Below are 7,342 nucleotides of genomic sequence, written 5' to 3' on the forward strand. Positions count from 1 at the left end.
AGCCCTGGCTGTCCTGGAACTCACTCTGTAGACCAGGCTGGCCTCGAACTCAGAAATCTGCCTGCCTCTGCCTCCTGAGTGCTGGGATTAAAGGTGTATGCCACCACGCCCGGCAGCAATCTACTTTTAATGGGGGCTCAGCCTCTCCTCTAGTCCACCACCCAGCAGAGGTAGTGGGAGAGAAGTTCTCAGGATATGCGAGGAGTGTACCTGTTCAGCAGTAGTTCTTTGGGGGCAAGCTCCGCCATCATTGTCAGCACTTCAGTCCTGTAACAAACACCAAATGTGACTCAGCAGCTGCAGACCAGGCCTGGAGGCAGGCAGACCCCAGGCTTGAACCAGCTGCAATTCTGAAGGAACTCTTAGGCTCAACAACTCTCCTGAGGTGAGCGAGGCCACAGAAGTGGCAAGCCACCACAGGAACCTCACAAGCAGTTCTTAGGCAAACTTTTCTCAATGGCTGCATTACCACAAGTTGAGCTCAACAAGGCTATGTAAGGTGAACCAATACATGTGTGTCCTTAGCAAAGAATAGTGAGGCAGAGCAAACCAAACCCGTGCTCAGTGCTCGCCTCTCACTGTCTCACTGTCTGTGGGGTCATATCTATACTCCTTCATCAAGCGTCCTTTCACGGGTCTATTTTAGCAAGACATCCTTTCACCTGTGTGCCCCAGCAAAACATCATTTGATATAACCGACTATCCAAGGAACGAGAAGTTTCCACTTCATACGTGGTAGCTCACAGCTGTCTGTAACTCCATTATCTGATGGCCTCACACAGACATGCATGCAGGCAAGACACCAATGCACATAAAATAAATATAAATATAAATAAAACGATAAAGACGGTGGGCAGTTCCGGGAGGCTGCGGAGAAAAGGTCAGGGCTGAGATGCAGATGTGTTCCCGTGAGACTTGTGTCTGGGTTGCAGACGCTCAGGACTTTTTGTTGTGGAAGGAGGGTTTGAGAGTCTGTTTATGAGGGCACTGATATCATTCACAAGGGCTGCACCCTCACGACCGCATCACCTCCCAGAGCAATAAACAAGGGAACCACTTTACGCTTATCCCTGACTAGCTTACAGATAAGTGGAGTCAGACTATGGTTATTTTATTTGGCTTTGACAATTACTGGGGGGTAACCCCTGATCTCTTCTAACTGCTGGCCAGGCTACCTCCCCAGCGGTATACCCCAGATACTTGCTGTTTCTCCTGGCCACGTGCTCATGACCCATCTCCCTCCTCTTCCTCCTGGTCTCTCCTCACTCCTCAGTCTTCTCCACCCCCAACCAGGTAACTCAAAACCCACCGACCTCTAATCCCTCCAGTTACCAATTTTATTCAACCAATGCTTTAGAAAGACATTACTTTTCTGTATATGAGTCCATTGTAGCTGTCTTCAGACACACCAGAAAAGGGCATCAGATCCCATTGCAGATGGTTGTGAGCCACCATGTGGTTGCTGGGATTTGAACTCAGGACCTCTGGAAGAGCAGTCAGTACTTTTAACTTCTGAGCCTTCTCTCCAGGCCTTAGCCAAGAGTTTTCAATCAAGAAACAAGGTTTGCATAACAAAAGGGTGTAACTGTGAGAATTCACTCATAGGTTTAGACCTTCAGGTACAGGATTTAGCATTACTGTACAGAGCAACAGACCAAACCTCACCAGTCCCCCTTCCCCCAGTTCTCCTCAGCATTTGTTGCCAGTTCTTTTCTTTAAGATTTGATTTAATTTAATTCATGGGCATTGAGCTTGGCAGTTAAGAACACTGACTGCACTTCCAGAGGACCTGGGATCAGTTCCTAGCAACCACGTGGTGGCTCACAACCTTCTGTACCTCCAGTCCTTGGGGATCTAGTGTCCTCTTCTGGCCTCCAAAGGCTCTGTGCATACCTAATTCATAGACATACATGCAGGCAAAACACCTGTACACATAAAATTAAAAAAAATAAAATTTCCAAAACACATTTATGAGCATTTTGCCTGCATGTATGCCTATGTATATACCATGTGAGCATGTGGTGCCCACAGAGGCCAGACAAAGGTTTCAGATCTCCTGAAACTGAGAGTGTATGCTGCTATTTGGGTTCCTGGGACCAAGTCTGGGTCTTCTGCAAGAACAGCCAGTGCTCTTAACTCCTGAGCCATCTTTCTAGGACCATGTTATCAGATTTCTCTTCTTCTTCCTCCTCTGTTTTCAGATGGTGGGGGGGGGGGAGCTCTGTGTATCTCTGGCTGTCCTGGAACTTGTTCTGTAGACCAGGCTGGCCTTGAACTCACAGAGATTCACCTGTCTCTGCCTCCCGGGTGCTAGGATTAAAGGTTTGTGCTACCATACCTGGCCCCAGTTCAGATTACTTAATGACAGCCATTCTGACTAGAGTGAGTCAGTTTCTCAGAGTCGTGTTAATTAGTAGTTCCAGGCCGGGAAAGCATGTAGAGCCATTTTAAAAATAGTTACTAATTATTTATGTTTTTCTCCTGAACACTTCCTCTTCATCAGACTATGTCCTAATAGGCAACTGTATTTCCTTAGTACTTAATCTCTGCAGTTCTGTGTAATTTTTAGTTATTAGTCCCCTGTGTGAGGCATAGCTGCAGACCTCCCATTATTTGTGCGTCCTGCTGTTCTTTAGCTGGGCAGAAACTTTAATTTCACATGATCCCATCTATTGATAGTTCATTTTCTTTCTTTTTAATACTTATTTATTTGCCTGTTTTCTATTAAGATAGGGTTTCTCTTTGTAGCTTTGACTGGAAGTCATTCTGTAGACCAGGCTGCCCTTGAACATACAACAGTCTGCCTACCTTTGTCTTCCAAGTGCTGGGATTAAAGATGTGTACCACCACTGAGCTGCCTGATGGTTTGTTTCTCGTTCTCTGGATCTTCATGTCACCACTGAGCCGCCTGATGTTTTATTTCTTGTTCTCTGGATCTTCATAGTACCCAAGGTGTGTCAGAACCTCCCAGTGCCCTCTTTGCTGCCAACTGATATTGACTGGTTCACTCTTGCAAGACCCACAGTTACTTATGTTTATCTTCTGTTGCAACCCTCATTATGAAACCAGTAGGGCACATGTCCTCTGTCTAAGACACACTCTAGGTCCTAGGGCGCTCAAAGCCCTTGAGTGAGGCCAGCAGAAGAATAGGCTGGGAGGCCCACCTATGAGAAGGAGCTTGAAGTCTAGGAAAACCCCATGACATGGGGCTGGGGTCATGACCTGGTGATAGAGCCCCTGCCTAGAATTCCCCAATGAGGGGCTGGGCTGTGGCTTAGTGGTAGAGCCCCTGCCTAGAATCCCCCCAGGGAGGGGCTGGGGGTGTGGCTCAGTGGTAGAGACCCTGCCTAGAATCCCCCCAGGGAGGGGCTGGAGGCGTGGCTCAGTGGTAGAGCCCCTGCCTAGAATCCCCCCAGTGAGGGGCTGGAGGCGTGGCTCAGTGGTAGAGCCCCTGCCTAGAATCCCCCCAGTGAGGGGCTGGAGGTGTGGCTCAGTGGTAGAGCCCCTGCCTAGAATCCCCCCAGTGAGGGGCTGGGGTGTGGCTCAGTGGTAGAGCCCCTGCCTAGAATCCCCCAGTGAGGGGCTGGGGCATGGCTCAGTGGTAGAGCCCCTGCCTAGAATCCCCCAGGGAGGAGCTGGGGCATGGCTCAGTGGTAGAGCCCCTGCCTAGAATCCCCCAGTGAGGGGCTGGGGGCGTGGCTCTGTGGCGGAGCACTTACTAGCTATATCCTAACCCAGAACCATTCATCCATATCACTGACACTAAATACCTCCCACCCAACACAAACACACAAAACATATGAAAAAGGTAACCTGTATTATGATTTCATGATCCAGGGCACAGCCAGCCCCTTCTGTATCAAGAAACCACTGGACAGCTGTGTAGCTCATGCTCTGGAGCCCAGAGTTTGGATTGGGATAAAATTCTGTCGCTTACAGGACTGTGTGCCTTCCTTTAGCTAGGCACATTCTGACTGCTGCTTCTTTATCTGTAAATGGCTGGATACTATGTGGCTGTTTCACAGAGAAAGAATGTTTCTGCATGTTGTTACTATAGGAAACAGAGGAGAAATGAACAGAACATGAATTAAGTATTTCAGGAGCCACAAAGATGGCTTGCAGTTAAAGGCACTCCCTGCCAAGCCTGAGGACCTCAGTTCCATGCCTAGACCCCACATTGTGGACAAGCCAGCTCCAGCAAATTGTCCTCTGTCCTCCATATGCAGAACACACACACACACACACACATTTTCAAAGGAACAGATCATTCTGGTTGTTTTCTGTTTGAGTCGCCTTTGTGTTAGACAAGTGTGGTCACTAGACTATGAAGACTGGCTTTGGGTATCCGATGAACAAAAGCATGAGGGTGCTAATTTACAGACTCGCCTCAGGCAGGCGAAGGTTCATAGGATCATCAGGAAGGTGTGTGATGGTGTGTGTGTGTGTGTGTGTGTGTGTGTGTGTGTGAGACATACCCCAAGACACACTTGGGAAGAGGGAACCTCAACTGAGAGATTGGCCTGTGAGAATATAGGGGGTGGGGGAGTGGGCATTGTCTTGATTGACAGGCTTGTGAGGGTCCAGCCTGATGTGGCTCAGTCAGTTACTTCCTCTCTTGTTCAGCTTCAGTGCTTCAGTTCCTGCCTTCAAGCTGCTGCCTTGATCTCCCTGTACCCATACGCTGACTGTAACCCGCACGCTGAAGCACTCTCCTCCTCTGCCGCCAGACCGCTTTTGGTCCTTGTTTATCCCAGCAACAGAAAGCAAGCTAGCACAGCACCTGTGTGCTGTGCAGAAGTGCATGTGGCCACTCCAATACAGGCAAGGGCCCCGAGTGTCACACTCTGCTCTGTCACACTCTGTCTAAGTCCTTTGAGAAAGGGCTCTCCATCTGAAGTTGGAACCCGGCTGTTGACCAGAGAGCTGCATCAGGCCTCCCGTGTCTGCTCCTCCCGGCTCCTCAGCAGTGATGACATAGGCATGCACGGGGCTGGGTCCAGCCTTTTACATGGTCACTGGGGGCAGGGAGGGTTCAGTCTCAGGTCCTGATGCTTTCTCAGCAAGCATTCTTCCCCACTGGGCCATCTGCCCAGCCCAGGAAAGGGCTTGCTTTATATGGCATGTCAGGTGGCTTCTTAAGGAGGCAGTACGATGCTGCTGCAGTTCCACCTGCCATGGAGAACACCCGGTTGCTCGGAAGCTTGTCGACTTTGGCGTTGTCAGTGATTATTACATCGGCCTGAGCCATCCCAGCAGGTATGTAACAGAGAATAACATCTAGTTAGCCCAGGATGCCCTCAGACTTGCAATCCTGCCTCCACTGTCCAAGTGTCAGTGTTACAGGTGAGCAGCACACCTGCCTAAACAGAACGAAATAGAGTTCATTGGCCAGACATAGTGGTGCATGCCTTTAACCCCAACACCTGGGAGGCAGAGGCAGGCAGAGGCCATGGTGGAGGCAGACGCAGGTGGATCTCTGTAAATTCTAGACCAGTCTGGTTCCAGGACAGCCCCAGCTATATAAAGAGACCCTGTCTTAAAAAATGTAGTATATAATATTTATGCTTTATTTGTTCATTTGTTTTGTTGGAGACACTGTCTCATGTAGCCCAGGCTACCTTCAAGCTCACTGTACATCCACAGATGATTTTTGTTTTTTGTTTGTTTCTTTGTTTTTTGGTTTTTCGAGACAGGGTTTCTCTGTATAGCCCTGGCTGTCCTGGAGCTCATTTTGTAGACCAGGCTGGCCTCGAACTCAGAAATCCGCCTGCTTCTGCCTCCCGAGTGTTGGGATTAAAGGTGTGTGCCACCACACCCGGCTCACAGATGATTTTGAACTTCTGATCCTCCTGCCTCCAATTCCTGAATGCTGGGGTTGCAGATGTGTGGCATCATGCCTTGTTTATACATTGATAGAGATGGAGTCCAGGGCAGAGCAAGCATTCTACCCCCCCCAACCACACCTGAGCCCTTGATCTTACAGTTATAGATCGAATTGTGTTCTATCTTCCAGCCCCGAAAGGAAAGAGATGTTGGTGCTCTAGCTCCTAGTGCCTTAGAGGTGACCTTATTTGGAAACAGAGCTAGGAGAATGGTAATGAAATGAGGTCATGGGATAGTCCTGATCTTGTCTGGCTGTGCCCTTATGAAAATGGAAATCTAGGCTGAAGTACACAGAAGGGAGATAAAGAGAAGGGCTGGAAGATGCTCCTGCAGGGCTCTGCAAGAACCAGCCTGCTTGCTACCTCAACTCCTGGCATCTGGCCTGCAGAACCCTAGGAAAAGAGCTGTCCATAGTCGAGGCTGGGTCTGTCTTACAGTTAGAGCAGCCTGAGCAGGTCACACGCACACATGGCAACCCAGGGGATTCAGCTGTAAGTTTTGAATCCTAGTTAGTAAGATGGGATCATGTGCCACCGGAATATAATAAATCTTCCTAGGTTCTGCACTCTGCCATCCTGTGTCATATTGCTACAGAAAGAGGCTTCTAACCCTAGGCACTGGGAGAGCCCGTTGGCACGGAACCAGTCTCCTGCTTTGGGAAGGCAGCTCAGTGCTGGGATGCTAAGTGTGCGTCACCATGCTAGCTTTCTTTTGCAGGTGCATGTGTGCACCTCATGTGTGATATGTGGAACTCAGAGGACAACCTCAGGCACCTTCCAACTTCTGTTTGAGACAGAGCTTCTCATTGGTCTGAAACTTCACCATATAGAGAGGGCTAGGGAGCCAGCAAGCTCCAGGCTCCATCTCGGAGTCTGACTCACCAGCATGGGCTGTTCACAGGTTCTGCGGATCTGATCACAGGTTCTCATTGTGAGGCGAGCACCTCATTTACCCACTGAATCCTCTCCCTATACCTTGTTTGTTTGTTTTTTTGAGACAGGATCTCATTAAGTACAGCTAACCTGGAACTTCCTATCCTACTGCCTCAGCCCCTCCCGTTCCTCCCTCCCCCCTGCCAAGTAGCTGCGGTGACAGCCTGCACCATGCCTGGCTCTCACTAAGAGCTTTACCTGCATGGTCCCTGTTAAGCCCCATAAACTCTGACAGATTGTCAGCTTGCACAGCCCACGCTGCAAGTTCAAACTGGGAGACAGGCAACGCCCCTTTAGATCAGCCACGCCCCCACCCCGGATTGGTTGCTGCGGAAGGGGCGGGACTCTAAGGGATGGTTGGGTGGGACCAATCTCTGGCCGTAAATAAGGTGCCACATGGCACTGGCTGGCGAGGGCAGGAATGGGGAGAAGTGCGCAAGCGCATCAAGAACGGGCGTAGTCCCGCTCGCTAGCTCTCGCGAGAGGATGGAGGGGGGTCTGCCTGGGGGCGGGGCCGCGCCTCGGGC

This window comes from Mus caroli, chromosome 5 (assembly GCF_900094665.2).
Source record: "Mus caroli chromosome 5, CAROLI_EIJ_v1.1, whole genome shotgun sequence".
NCBI classification, from domain to species: Eukaryota; Metazoa; Chordata; class Mammalia; order Rodentia; family Muridae; genus Mus; species Mus caroli.